Source organism: Myotis lucifugus, unplaced genomic scaffold, assembly GCF_000147115.1.
Source record: "Myotis lucifugus unplaced genomic scaffold, Myoluc2.0 scaffold_111, whole genome shotgun sequence".
In the NCBI taxonomy this organism is placed as follows: Eukaryota; Metazoa; Chordata; class Mammalia; order Chiroptera; family Vespertilionidae; genus Myotis; species Myotis lucifugus.
In genome coordinates this window covers 3888539-3904902 of record NW_005871159.1, presented here as the reverse complement: position 1 = coordinate 3904902, position 16364 = coordinate 3888539, and the positions used below count along the sequence as shown (strand labels likewise).

At 38.6% G+C, this 16364-nt stretch overlaps 1 non-coding gene across 1 annotated transcript; it reads left to right on the top strand.

Annotated features, from left to right (window-relative positions):
* Positions 1–14318: 14318 nt before the first annotated feature.
* LOC111826937 lies at positions 14319–14449 on the top strand. Its single transcript, XR_002830384.1, has one exon.
* Positions 14450–16364: the final 1915 nt, after the last annotated feature.

Genomic DNA, 16364 nt, shown 5'->3' with positions numbered 1-16364 from the left:
CAGGCAGGCAGGCAGGTGAGCGATTAGGAGCCAGTGGTCCAGGATTGTGAGAGGGATGTCCAACTACCGATTTAGGCCCAATCCTTGGGATCGGGCCTAAACCGGCAGTTGGACATCCCGCAAGGGATCCCAGATTGGAGAAGGTGCAGGCTGGGCTGAGGGGAACCCCCCTCCATGCACAAATTTCATGCACCAGGCCTCTAGTGTGTGTTGTGTGTGTGTGTGTGTGTGCTGTGTGTGTGTGTGTGTATTTATATATATATATATATATATATATATATGAATGTATGTATATGTACACAGAGATATATGTCCATAGAGGATGGGGCAAAAGTAGGTTTACAGTTATTCATATGGAAAATAATACAAGAATTAACTTTGCGTTTCATGTACTCACAACTGTAAGCCTACTTTTGCCCCACCCTGTATGTCTATATCAGCCTTTTAAAAATTAAATTTTAACATTTTAAAATTATAGTTGACATACAATATTATATTAGTTTCATGTATATAACATAGTGACTAGACACTTATATAACTTACAAAGTGATCCCCCTGATAAACCTAGTACCCATCTGACACATAGTTATTACATTATTATTGACTATATTCCCTATGCTGTACTTTACATCCCCATGACTGGTTTTATAACTGCTAATTGTACGCCTTAATCACTTCCCCTTTTTCACCAATGGGGAACCATCAAAATGTTCTTTGTATCTATGAGTTTGTTTCTGTTTGTTGGTTTATTTATTTATTTAGCTTTTGCAAATAGCCATAAGGTGTTTTGTCTTTCTCTAATTTATTTCACTTAGCATAATACCCTCTAGGCCAGTGATGGCGAACCTTTTGAGCTCGGCATGTCAGCATTTTGAAAAACCTTAACTTAACTCTGGTGCCATGTCACATATAGAATTTTTTTGATCTTTGCAACCATAGTAAAACAAAGACTTATATTTTTGATATTTATTTTATATATTTAAATGCCATTTAACAAAGAAAAATCAACCAAAAAAAATGAGTTCGCATGTCACCTCTGACACGTGTGTCATAGGTTCGCCATCACTGCTCTAGGCCCATCCATGTTGTTGCAAATGGCAAGGTTTCATTCTTTTTTATGGCTGAGTAATAATATTACATTGCATAAATGTGCTGCATCTTTATCCATTCATATATTGTCTGCATCAGTCTTGCAAATTTTCTACACATTTTCTTCCATCTTACTAATGCTTGGAAGCTCTGTTCAGAGGTTCCATTTGTGCTCACCTAGTATGTGTGACTTCTTTATTTTTTTTTCCCACTGTCTTTAATAGTGTTTTGCTTTCCTGAATCTGTATGTTGACACTGGCTTTCTTTTTATCATCTAAGAAATGATGATTGGGGTAGGGAAAGACAATTGCTCAGTTGAGGCTTCGTATACTTATTAGACTATCTGGGCGCCACCCTTCTCTTCTGTGATGTCCGTGACTGTCCTAATTATATACATCCTAATATAATTCATCCTAAGATAATATACAGATAAGTACACAAGATGTATCTAAAATGATTTTCATTGCAGCCTTAGTTATTATGACAAAAACTAGAAAATAACAAATTATATTTCTTCAGTATGTATCTTATTTGCCTCCACAGGTTATTTCAGACTCTCTTGTCTCTTAGACCCCCCACATTCTACAAATTCTGACTTTGCTTTGCCTTAGCTATTGCTATGGCTGACCCTTAAAAGTCCACCTCTTCAAGCCAGTCAGCCACACACTCATAGAGCCTGGCTTTTCCTGTCCATTCCAAATTCAAATGGAGAACTCCATTGCAGAACATGAGATCTGGCCTGGGAAGTGGCAGCTAAAGATGCAAAGTAATGAGAGGGAGTGTGAGGGAGTAAACTTCTTGGTGTGGAAAACTTTGGCCAATGGAAGAGAAAAGACAGGGAGCTAGCAGACAAATTTCTCTCCCTTCCTCCCTCCAAAAGACTGTTGGGAGGCATGACTTATCCACGGAGCCTCTCTGGGTATATATGTACTACATGACCAAGCAAGTGTACCTGCTGAGAAACAGGTTTGCCTCTTAGAATCTCAAGATGAAGCAAAACACATCTGTGCCATGGCTTTCCATCGTCCACTACTTTATGTAGCTTTTCCTTCGTTCTTGCTGCCCTGGGATTGCATCTCCCAAATGAAACATGTCTTGAGTTCTGTTTCATAGAGAACCGGGGTAAGACAGGTTGGTTTTGAAATCTGGTTTTAAAAATTGATGTTGTCAATAGTAGCAAGTAAAACTGATATATTTGCTAACTTGGAATGAACTCTGAGTCATATTTTTGAGGACATTACCCTGGTCATTTCTAGATATAACATTTTGAATAGTTCTCTTTCTTTTTGTAAAACCATTATGGAGTTATGTTGCACTTTTTACAACAAATATGTATTAGACTAATAAGCAAAATAGATTGAAAGTACAGTGAGTTTTTATACTAAAATGTTGCCAAAAATTTTTAATTGATTTCAGAGAAAGAAAGGGAAAGGGAGATAGAAACATCCATGTTGAGAGAGAATCATGGGACCGACTGCCTCCTGCATTCCCCCTACCAGGGATATCCCCATACCTGGGATCAAACCATGACCTCCTGGCTCATGGGCCAATCCTCAACCACTGAGCAACACCAGCTGGGTGAAATGTTGCCAAATTTTAAACACTATATAATTTATTCTAATGGATAAAATTTAAATATAAATACATTATCATGTCTACATAGATGTAATGTTTACATGTATAAATAGGTACATGCATAGTGTATGGAGAACCTGAACCTTTTTTATTAAATCAATTTTTTGTTATATTGTCTCCTGACAAACTACTTTACTTAGCTCCCACTTTCAGAAATGCCATCTAATAATTGCCTGTTCACAAAGAACAATGGTCTTTTTATGACACAAAGATTTTTGGCCTGTAGCCTTGTAGACAAAGCTCGCTACACTGTTTATAACTGTCCACACAAATTAGTCCAAAAAGCATGAGATCTCATGTTCAGTTAGTTCCCTGCAGAATTCAATAATGAATCTGTAATTAAACTTAGACATGTTATTTTATTATTTACATCTGAAGTAGGTTTTTTCCCCCACTTAAGGCTTATCAGCTGATTTAAATAAGCAACTTATATTCAGGGAAGCTTTTTATCCAAGTGTGCAACCTAAATGGAAAACTTCAAAACCAAATAAAAATATACTAAATTTTTATTTAGTATACTAAATAAACTATACTAAATAAAATAAACTAAATAAAATATACTAAATTTGGATTCTGAATCCAAATGAAGTAGGAAACAAATCAGTCAATGGTGTATGATTCTAATTTCAAACATGGTGCCAATGTTCAGAAATTGTATGAAAAGGGTCAGCTACAGAAGGAGCCATGATCAACTCTGAAATATCACTTTTGGTAGAGAAGAAAGGATGAAGAAATCACTAAAAGCAATGACTAAGTCAAAGAGATCACCTTCTAACACACACATCCCACACCTGATGAGATATGAAATTAAAATGGATGCGTGGGTAAGAATGTAAAATATAGGGTAAGAAAACAGGCATTATTTCAAGCCTATAGCAATGAAATCCCTGGTGCTCCCTCATTCTCCTTCTCACTGGATTCTGAAGTTTCTTGCACATTCTTCTTGCAGCACCTACAGTTCTCTGAAGCCCAGGGCATGCAAGAACCTGGTGTTCTCTCTCCTGTGGCCCAACAGTGACAATACTAAGAAAACTCCCTGTGTCCCTTCATGGCTCTCCCCCAGTCCTCACTTCTCATGATGGCCGTTGAACTTCCTGCTAACTTTGCGATAGATTCCTCCTCTTGTCATTACTGACATCAGCCTCGTCACGTCTAAGGATATTCTAGTGCCCTCCTGAGGGAAAGAAGACTTTTTCCACAAGCATGTCAACATCTTGTAAGGCCCCAGGTAAAAACACGTCCCCCTTTTGCTTGTGTACACCTGGAACCACAGGGCTACCCCGTTTTTCCTCCCAGTCTATCCTCTTCACCATTGAATGTGATGCTCAGTCACATATCCATCCGTTCATCCAACAAGCATTTCTCAGTGCACACGGGGGTCCATCACTGTGCTCATGTCTGGAAATGTCATAGTAAGCAAGCCAGAAGCGAGCCAGTCCTCTTGGAGCGTCCTTCCTTCCTGGCGTGGGAGAGGACGTGGACCAATCATCAGCAAACGCATAATTATAAACTCTGGTAACTGCCATGAAGCAAAGTTCCATAAAGCTAGCAGAGCATGTAATGAGGGTCCTGATCCACCCTGGCTGGACTGACGGGCAGGTTCCAGGGAAGCTTTCCCCAAGCAAGTAACCCTCACCCGGACATCCTGGGAGTTTTCCAGGCAAAAGGGGTGTGCCAGCAGGAGGAAGAGTATGTGTCAATTCCATGACACATTCAACAAACGAAAGAATTTGGGGGTACTGGAGCTAAATAAGTTTGGTAGGTTGGGAGGTGCCCAAATGCTACAAATTCTGGCCAGGCTATTAAGGGGCGAACCTGTTCACCACCCTCACCAGTCTCTTAATCATCTCGGTCCCAGAGCTGCCCACTGCAGCATGGCCCCACTTTCTACCTTCCCAAGAGGCCCAACGAGGAGGCTTTGTATAAGCTGACCCTCCAGTGTCCAAGTCAGAGAGTACTGTGCCCACAGAATGAACCTCCTCCTGGTATAGTATATTGCATGCAACTTTGTCAATTGCAAAGGGTAATCAGTAAGGATCCTACCAGCAAGGGATGGTACAGTAAACCAGGCTGGAGTGAAGAGCTATCGCCATCCCTAGGCCAGAAGGGAGCTAGGAAAAGAGTCGCTTCTAGAACCAACTGGATGAACTGTATGGAGAGGGCACCTGACAACAGAGATGTCTTCAATAAAGGGACGCAGCCAATCGGTGGTTATCCCTCAGGCAGGAAACTGGAGGAAGAATGAGGCCAACCTCTCTTCTCCCACCTTCTGATCTGTTACCACTGTTGCAACTCAACCAGAGTTAGAGGACAAGGACACCCACAGGGGTCATGCTCCCCCGACATACAACAGAGTAGAGAACAGAGAAGGCAGATAAGGTAGAGAAGGTGGAGAGTTAAAACATCGGGTCCAGTTTCAGTCTTAGGGGTGCCACTTATAAGAGTGTATTCTTGGGAAAGTTAATTCATCTCTACATGCCTCAATTTCCTCATTTTTAAGATGGAAATCAGAACAATTATACATGGGTTTGCTCTAAAGATTCATAACGTGTTTAGACTAGTATCTGACACATGGTCAGTACTTATAAATGTTCTTAATATTTTCATTTTATAGAAAAAACTGAATTTCAGGCAAGATAAGTGACTTACTCAAGCTCCCATTGTCAAACAGGGCACAATCAAAGCCAGAATCTAGGCCTTAATGTTCTTGCCTTAACCCTTTCACCCCCTCCCTTATGCTGATTCTTCCATTCTCTTCCCCCGAATCAACAAAATAATTACCAAATTGACTAATATTTAACTCATTAAGCATATTCTGAATCCTATCTCTGTCAGTTTTTGTGGTCTTCACACTTTCCTCCAACTTTATTGAGATATACATATTTGGCATATAATATTGTGTAACTTTAAGGTGTGTAATATTTTGATTTGATCACATATTATACCAATATGATTACCAACATAGTGTTAACTAACACCTCCATCATGTTATATAACTATCATTCATTTCTGTGGCGTGAACATTTAAGATCTATTCAGTTAGCAACTTTCAAACACTTTTTTTTTTGCAGTTTTGTAACCTATTTTTAAAAAGTCTTTATTGTTGAAAGTATTACATATGCCTTCTTCCCCTCCCCTCCCCCATCCCCTATTGACCTCTTCTAGCCTGCCCCTGCCCCAGGCATTCACCACCCTATTGTCTGTGTCCATGGGTTATGCATCTATGCATACAAGTTCTTTGGTTGATTCCCCTCACCACACACACACACACACACCCTCCCACCTTCCCTCTGAGAGTTTGTAGTCTGTTCCATGCTTCTAAGTCTCTGGATCTATTTTGTTCATAAGTTTATTTTGTCTATTAGATTCCACATGTGTGAGATCATGTGATACTTGTCTTTCTCAGAATAGCTTATTTCACTTGTATAATACTCTTCAGGTCCATCCATACTGTTGCAAATGGTAAGAGTTCTTTCTTTTTTACAGCAGCATAGTATTCCATTGTGTAAATGTAGCACAGATTTTTTTAGCCACTCATCTGCTGGTAGGCAGCAGGGCTGTTTCCAAATCTTAGCTATTGTAAATTGTGCTGCTATGAACACAGGGGTGCATATATTCTTTTTGATTGGTGTTTCTGGTTTCTTGAGATATATTCCTAGAACTGGGACCACGGTGTCAAATGGGAGTTCCATTTTTAATTTTTTGAAGCAACTCCACATTGCTTTCCACAGTGGCTGTACCAGCTTGCATTCCCACCAGCAGTGTACTAAGGTTTCCTTTTCTCCACATCCTCGCCAACACTTGTGAATTGTTGATTTGTTGATGATAGCCATTCTGACAGGTGCAAAGTGATTCCTCTTTGTCGTTTTAATTTGCATCTCTTGGTGACTGAGCATTTTTTCATATGTCTCTTGGCCTTCTGTATGTCCACTTTGGAGAAGTGCCTATTTAGGTCCTTTGCCCATTTTTTAATTGGACTGTTTATCTTCCTTTTGTTAAGTTGTATGAGTTCCCTTCCTTATATATTTATGAAATTATTCCCTTATTGGATGTATCCTTGGCAAATATGTTCTCCCATGCAGTGGGCTCTCTTTTCATTTTGTTGATGGTCAAGCACATTTTTAAAAAAATGTATTCACAAAGAACAATAACATGTTTCTCCTATTCTCTGTAATTTAATGCACATAGGAACATGTACCTTCCAGGTAGCTTATAACTATAGATCTTATCATGGTAAACATGAGGTTCCCAACAACAGAGCCACTTTTGGACTTCTCAATGGAGAGCTTCCAGAGGTGCAGTCAATATGAAGTCATTCTAGCGTATTATTGACTCAAAGAAGAACTCAGGTGACTATATGTCAGATTTAACAAAGTGAAGTACCTCAGAAGAATTAAAACCTCAAATAATTAGAATGGACGAAACCAACTGCCTTACCAGTGGAAGACCCTCCAAGAAGTTCTTGATCTGAGAAAGTATCCATGAGCTTACCTGGTGTTTATGTCTGGGGCTCCACCACCCTCCATGGCAACCAGGAAAGAGATCTCTGCTTTATCTTTGCCTCTACCTTATTGGCCCCCCAAGTACACCAGCTCACTAAGTCCCATATACTTAGAGTAACTAAATAGTTTATCATCCAAGCCAGGATATTCTTCAGAGTGAGGGTGTTGATATTAACAATTACATTGAGAAAACAGGCATAAACATGGATTATACAAGCAAACCAGAATGTACAGTCATCCTATTCTTAAAATACTGCAACTCCTATTCTTTCCCCATCCATGATGTACCTGATACTATAAACAACAACAACAAAAAACATGGTACTGTTACATTCTTGTGTCTAACACCACAAGATAGAATTATTATAATAATCATTACATGAAAACAACGTGATAAGACTTAGATGGCTACCATTTTCTTTCCCCACCATTTTTGTACCTGAGACATCATTGGAAATATTTTTCTTCATCCTGAAATACATCCTTGCAGTTCTTTTAGTTAATGTCTGTCGGTGGTAAACTGCTTTTCCGATAGCTTTTTGTTCTCATTTCTGAAAGAGAATTTTATAAGAAAATTATTAATTCTTAGATACTGATAATATTACTTCATTTTCTTCTGGCTTCAGTTGTTGCTGCTGAGAAGTCTTCTGTTAGTCTAATTGTAGTTCTTTGTAGGTGATCAGTCTTTTCTCTCTGATAACTTTTAACATCTTTCTTTTGAATTTGGTATTCTGAAGATTCATTACAAGAAACTAGATATGGGCTTTTTTTTTTTTTTTAATTGTTGACAGTATTACCGATAGCTCCCATTTTTCCCCTTTTTCCTCCCCCTCCACTCCAGGTCTTCCCCATATTATGGGGTGTCCCAAAATTCACGCAAGAAGTAATTTTGATAGAAAACACAGGTTTATAATTAAAAATTGTAAATTTTTTTATTGATTCATAAAGTATATAGTATAGGGTTATGTATGGAATAGCACATCAGGTAAATGGCCTCCACGGCTTTGCTGGCACATACACAAAGCCGTGGTCTTCATTGGTCTTCATTGTCCCTGTTCCTGGGCCATAATTGGTACTTGGTAATGCTTATCAAATTGAAGGGATTGAAATCAAAGGGCAACAGATATTAGAATCTGATTTAATAAACCAAGTACAATTAGGCTTTTATTTTTTTGTTGTTGTTGTTAATGCTCATGCAAAATTCAAATCTTGCGTGAATTTTGGGACACCCTATACTAGTATTGTCTGTGTCCATGGGGTATGCATATATGCATATGTGCTCTTTGGTTAATTTCTTCCTGCCCCTCCCACCGGGTGTGGGCTTTTCATAGCCTTAATTTCAAGTCTTACACCGCTTCTGGACAGTCTTTCTTAGCCGTTATCCCTTCAGATAGTAAAGATCAGTCTTATCTGTATTGAACATCTCAGTCAATCATCCATAAGTTTAACATTCCCTTTGTGTTATGCATTTCTTTGTCTCTGTTGTCAGTTCACAAATTCTTTCTTCAGCTTTATTTAATGTGCTAATTAACCCATTGACTGTTTCTTTAAATAATATTTCTTCTAGTAATTCTATTTGGCTACTCTGTAAATTTGCTGATCATTTTTTATGTCTCTTGCTACTTTATAATTTTGGTTATTGCATCTTTTTTTCTTTAAAACTAGTATATACTTCTGGTATGACACTGTGAGCAGCTCTGCTATCTGCTCCCCAGTGAAAGTGGTTCAATTATTTTCAAACACTGAGTGCTTGAAGCCTCTGGTAATGATCCTAAGGAAGCAGTATTGCAACTGATACAACCTGTATATTTAAAAAATCTTATGAAATCCACTAAAAAAACACCTTAGAACTAATAATTGAGTTCAGCAAGTTTACAAGATACAAAATCAATATATAACAATCAGTTGTATCTTCAGTAAACAACCCAAAAATGAAATTAAGAAAATTACATTCTAAAAGCATCAAAAAGAATGAAATAAATTTAACAAGAGATGGACTAGATTTGTATGCTAAAAATGACAAAACAGTGTTGAAAGACATTAAAGAATATCTTAAGTGGAAACCATTTAATGTTAATTCATGAAAATTAAAATTAAGATACCAATATTCACGGAACTGAAATACAGATTCAATACAACCTCTATCAAAATCCCAGCAGACTTGTTTGTAGCTATTTATAAGCTGATTCTAAAATTCAGATGAAATTGCAAGGGGCCCAGAATAGCCAAAACAATCTTGAAAAAGAAGACTAAAGTAATGGACTCACATTTCCTGATTTCAAAATACACTGTAAAGCAACGATAATCAAGACTTTGTGGTATGAGAAAATGAAAGATATATAAATCAATGAAATAGAATTAAGAATTTAAAAATAAACCCTGAAATATATGGCCAACTGATTTTTGACAAGGGTTCCAAGACTCTTTAATGGGGAAAAGAATCATTTTTTTTTTAACAAATGGCAATAGTATAACTGGATAGCCATATGAAAAATAATGAAATCAGATCTCTACTTCACACCATACACAAAAATCAACTAAAATGGACCAAAGACCTAAATTAAGAGTAAGAACTATAAAAATGTTAGGAGGAAACAGAGGGTAAACCTTCATGACTTTGGATCTGGCAAAGGATTCTTAGATTTGACACAAAAGCACAAGCAACCAAGGAAACAGACAAGTTAGAATTCATCAAAATGAAATAAAAAATATTTTTAAGAAATGACAAAATGTCTTCTTCTATTAGTCAACTCAGGCTGCCATACACTGGGTTGTTTAAACAACAAACATTTACTTCTCACATTTCTGGAGACGGAGAAGTTCAAGATCCAAGTGACAGCAGATTCAGTTTCTGACGAGGGCTTTCTTCCTGACTTGCAGACAGCTGCCTTCTCACCATGTCCTCACATGTTTGATACAGAGAGAGTTGCTCTCTCTTCTCCTTCCAATAAAAACACGAATCCCAAGATGGGGCCCTACCCTCATGAACTCATCTAAACCTAATGACCTCCCAAAGTCTCTACCTCTAAATACCACCACATTGTTGGTTCGGGCTCTTTTGTATGAGTATTGGGGGGACATACATTCAATCCATAATAGATCTAGACAGACATTTCTCAAAAGAAGATACACACATGGCAAGTAAGCCCAGGAAGAGGTGCTCCACATCACTAGAGAAATGCAAATCAAAACTGTGATGAGAAACCACTTCATATGTACAAATAAAATTAGAATCAAAAAGTCATTCTGGCTCGGCCAGTGTGGCTCAGTTGTTGAGCATCGACCTATGAACTAGGAGGTCACAATTTGATTCCTGGTCAGGGCACATGCTCAAGTTGTGGGTTCAATCCCCAGCAGGAGACATGCACGGGGGCAACAGATCGATGTCTCTCTCACATTGATGCTTCTCTCTCACATTAATGTTTCTCTCTCACATTGATATCTCTCTATCTCTCTTCCCCTCTCCCTTCATCTCTCTTTAAAATCAATAAAAAAATTTTTTTAAGTCAGATAACAGCGGTGTTGTCAAGAACACGGAGAAATCAGAACCCTAATACACTGCTGGTAGGAATAGAAAACTGTGCAGCCACTTCAAAAAACAACCTGGCAATTCTCAAATAATTAAACATCGTTACCCTATCACTCGCAAGTCCCCTCCTAGGTAAATGCCCAAGAAAAATGAAAACATGTCCACACAGAAATTTGTAAATGGATGTTTATAACAGCATTATTTGTAAAAATAAAACAACACATACGAAAAAGAAACACTTAACTGTGGAAACAACTCAAATGTTGATAAATGGGCAAATGGAGAAACAAATATAGTATTTTCATGAAATGTATGGCATATTATTAAGCCAAAGATATGAAGTATTAATATATGTATTAATATATGCTACAACATAGAAAAACCTTGAAAAAAATATGCTGAATGAAACTTCCAGTCACAAAGTACCACCTACTATATGATTTCAATCATGTGAAAGTCTAGAATAGCAAACTCTACAGAGATGGAAAGTAGACTCTTAGTTGCCTAGGACTGAAGAAGAGGGAAGTGGCAGGTGGGGACGATTCTAACTTGTATGGAGCTTCTTTTGAGGTAACTGTTCTAAAATGGACTCTGGTGATGGTTGCGTGTATCTGTGAACATACAAAAAACCATTTCATTGCACACTTGAAACAAATTAAAAAGGTGCATTGTATGGCATGTGAATTGTATCTCAATATAAAACTGGGTTTTAAACAGAGCTTTACATAGACTTATTTTGTTTTGAATATGACAATGCCAGTGTGTGATAGCATAGGGCTCCTTTCTTCACCTGCGAGGGCATCTTTTCTTGTCTGTGTGTTGGCCTTCACTCCTAGCTCATATTTAGTTGATCCTGAGAAATCCTAATAAACTAAAATAAGTGTGCTCTCCTCTGGAGATGATTTGCCTTTGCTCCTGCCAGTAGCCCAAGGACACTGTTGATCTTGGACAGTTGGTTTCCTTCAGGACCTGCAGCTTCATTTCCCCAACTCTCTGCAGACCTGAGAGTTGTCCTCCTGGTTTCAGCGCCAACGCTGGCATTTAAGGCAGCCTCACTTGCGTGTCTGCTCTCAGCGGACCTCGCCAATGTCAGCTCACAGACTTGTTGGGCTGAATCGGGTAGATGGACCTGGAGACTGATTTCCCTTATCTCCTGGTCCTAGAACGGCAATCAAAGTTAAGTCTCATACAGGTTCTAACTGTTTCCATAGGAGGAATCTTTGGAGAATGTAGATGGCCCTCTTGTCCCAAGTGGAAGTCTTTAGTGCAGGGTACTTTTATTTGAATTATTCAATAAATACTTATTGAGTACCCACCATATGTGACATTCTCTTCTAAGAACTTTGAATATTTTACCTTTAAATTTTTAAATTACAGTTTACATTTATAGGTTTATTTATTTTTTAACATCAACACCCACAGGAAATTTGTTTCATTGATTATGATTAATTGGGCTTGTTATTCCTCCATATTTTTTTTTAGCACTTTTAAGAATATTAGCAATTCTAGACTAGTCTTTCTCTGAAAGGAAGGCACTTCATTAACAGAACACTATATAACATATACGGCAAATATACCGTATGTTTATCCAAACCAAGGTATTCATCACAGCCACCTGGGCAACGATTGGAAATATGAATACTAGGATTCCACTCGTGGCATATCTGTTTTTATAGCTCTTTCTATAAGATCAGCATCCCCATTTGCTTTACTCGCCAGATAGCCATCATCCAAACCAAAGACAGAATCACCTTCCTAATTAGTGGAGGTTGAAAACATTTACTGAAAGTTCACCATGAGACATGCACTGCACTACGCTCTTCACTAGGATTATCTCATCACTGATCACCACAGCCTTACGAGGGATGCATCAATATTATGCGTGTTGTACAGACTGAAGAAAGTGAGGCTCAAAGAAGTTTCATAACTTAACAAATGAATCGGCAGTGTAAAACAGCGGTTCTCAACCTGTGGGCCACGACCCCTTTGGGGGTCGAACGACCCTTTCACCGGGGTCGCCTAAGACCATCGGAAAACACATATATAATTACATATTGTTTTTGTGATTAATCACTATGCTTTAATTATGTTCAATTTGTAAATGAAAATGCATCCTGCATATCAGATATTTACATTACAATTCATAACAGTAGCAAAATTACAGTTATGAAGTAGCAACGAAAATAATTTATGGTTGGGGGTCACCACCACATGAGGAACTGTATTAAAGGGTCGCAGCATTAGGAAGGTTGAGAACCACTGAAAAGCTAAGCTGCTGTTAGAGACCCAGTGATAATTCTGGGCTGATCTCCTCACATGGCAGTCAGAGTAATTTCTTATAAATGTAGGTCAGGTTGTTTCATTCCTTGGCTCCGATTTTCTCTGGCTTCTCTTCCGAACCAGAATAAAATTCAATTTTCACCATCGCCAACAAACTGCACCGATGTCGCCTCTGACCACAGCTCAGGCTTGCTTTCTCTCTTCATCCATTTCTTACTCTGTTCCAGCCACAGTGGTCACTCTGCTCTTTCCTAAGCAGGTCAAGCAAGGGACCACTTCGAGGCTTTGGACCTGCTGTTACAATAATAAGCCCAGCAAGTAAAACTTGAGACAGTTTTACAGGCAAAGGGAAGGTCTAGGACAGTGGTCGGCAAACTGCGGCTCGCGAGCCACATGCGGCTCTGTGGCCCCTTGAGTGTGGCTCTTCCACAAAATACCACGTGCGGGCGCACGTGTACAGTGCGATTGAACTTCGTGGCCCATGCGCAGAAGTCGGTATTTTGTGGAAGAGCCACACTCAAGGGGCCAAAGAGCCGCATGTGGCTTGCAAGCCGCAGTTTGCCGACCACTGGTCTAGGACATTCCAGATGAAAGTGAGACTGACAGGCCTAAAGCACCAAAGTTGTCCAGTGTGCATATAGCAAGTGGGGAAGACCATAGATGATGAGGATGGAGACAACCTTGAAGAGCCCCAGATTTCTGGTGGTAGCTGAATTACCAGTTACTGGTGGACCAGTAACAAAAGTACAAACTAATAGTCAGGCTTGAAAGAGAAAGTATCTGGCTTATCTGTTAAAGTCTCCTCCCCCAAGGTTTCCAGGGCTCTTGTACCTGTCCTCCTCTCTTTTTAAAACATACAACCTACATTCAGTTAGTACAGAGAACGCTGCTTGTCTTAAAAACTAAGCTAAACTTGTACTTTGGAATTGTGTCTATTTGAACATTCATGACCTGCTGCTATACTTAAAAAAAAATCAGAAGTTTTAGATTAATATAAAGTAAAATCATCAGAATATTCACTAGATAAAAGGAAATACTTAAATTTTAAATTTAGAATCGACGAAGTAAACAGAGTATGTTCAAAGAGAAATTAGTGAGTTGCTACCATCATGGCTCAGTAACATGGACTGGAAAATCTACTGAAATGAGTATTTAAAGCCAGTATTCATGTGAAGACGGTCCACAGCTTCCACTGTTGTGTGATATTGACAGAAAAGAGGTCTTAATTTCCCTTTCGATTTCTACCGCTTAATAAAGCAGTGAGCTGTGATAGTTCATATACTGGGGAGGCTGCTGCACAAATTGGGCTGAAGTACTGCTCTCATTGTCCCTGTACCTCCCTAGAATAATCTGCCTTTTAGCAAAATAAATCTCATAGACATCAAGGATTCATACGTTCTCAGGGCTGGAAGATTGGGCTAAGGATTGGGTAGAATCATCTCTACAATTCTCTCTGTGTCTAGTCTGAGTTGAAAATAAGTTCTTAGCTTTTTCCTGGCTCTTGGTTTGGCAACAAGATATTAAATAAATAGTCATTTTAAGAGCAATGCTTTATACCCAGCACCATATTAGGGAAGAAGTAAGAAACACAGCTCCTGCATTTAGCAAGTATGCAAACGTCTTGGAAAGTAATGTTTTTATATTTGCATGTCAACATAGTCTGAGCAAGAGCCAGAGTAAGAGAGAGACATCGAAGCAAAATATTAGATAACATCTGTACTATAGATATTAAAAACGGAGAAGTTAACTACAGGAAGGAGTTAGAGAAGACTCCATGGAGAAGGGGGAAGCTTCGAACAAGGTTGAGAAAATAAAGTGTTCCAAGTGAAGAAAATGGCACAAGCCAAGACACAGAGTTATGTCCTCCTTCCTTTATGAAGGCATTGAGCAATCATTTAATAAACTCTTCGTTCACACCAGGGCCAGAACCAGTATCTTCAGAGATGAGCTATGCGATGGAGTCATTCTCACTAACTTTGTAGGAATGGCTTAGAAGGTCTGTTATCTTCTAAGCCAGTGACTACTCTGTCGCCGGCTTCTGTTACATTTTATTGAAAGAATGAGTATTCTGCTACTTTCCTAATGAATCTATTTTTTAAATTTCTGAATCACCTTTATTTCTCTTTGAATTTGTTATTTCATTTTAATTTTTGAGAGGTTATTTTCTTAGTAAGACCACGATTTTCTATCTTACCAATTCCAGTTTTGCTAATTTTCTATAAGCTGTTCCTTTCCCTTCAGGGATTTTGTAGTGCACATGAGATATTATTAAATTGTTTATTTTGACAACTATATGATAATTTAGACATATTATTCAGTATGAGGTTTTGAAAAAAAATCTTTAACATTCATCATACCTTTACATTTTGTTGTTATAAATTCCACAAGTCATCACTCTTGCTTATAGCATCATTTTCTAGCACTTTGATATTGAGTTATTGAAAACATTATGTCAAACTGCCACACTCATCATGATGTTTTAATAGCAGTAATCATGTGCATTATCATCACCAAATTTAGGCGGAGATGAAAGTCTTCACAAGGAGAAATATCAGGATTGGAGCCTCAGTAGTTATGGGACTAGAGATAATTTTTTTAAATATTCAGAATGTAATCAGATTCTTTTGAAGAGGACAGGGGGAATTTTCATAAAAAAGATGAGCATTCTGCTACTTTCCCAATGAACCTTTTTTTAAACACCCTTTATCCAGTTCACCCATATTCTCCTCTTTTTCATCAGATCATTTTCCATGTGCTGCTCTCACAGCCCACAGTCAATGACAGGATTAGGAGTTCACGGGGAGCTCTTCTGGAATCGCAGCCAAGACATGTGAGTGATGAACTTCACCAACGAAATGAATCAGATCCACCTGAGGGTGAGCTCAAGGCTGATCCTGGTTTGGAGCAGCCAAACATCACTGTGATTCACTGGCCAGGTCATTAACTCCTGGGAGAAAATAGGGACAGCCAAAACTAAGTGTATTCAAATAGAATCATTATCTTCTCCCTTTCTGCAACCTTCAACAATTTTAGGCTCAGATCCATTCTAAATGCAAGGGCAGCGCCAGAGAACATTGTGAAATGCGTTCTCAGTCTTCAGTGACCTACTATCCTTTACTTTGTTTCTTTTTTAGAGGCTTTCTCTGCCCAAAGTCTGTTTCATCGCGTCAACCATGGGCTTCCCAGAGCCTTCTCTCCATGTGCACAGACCTCTCTTTCACCCAGAGGTAGGCAAGTGATTTTTGCTAAAGAAAATCATGTAGCTAGCAGGTTGGTTTCCTTGTATTCATTATAATCTCTGCTTCTATAGAAAAACAGAAGTCATGCCC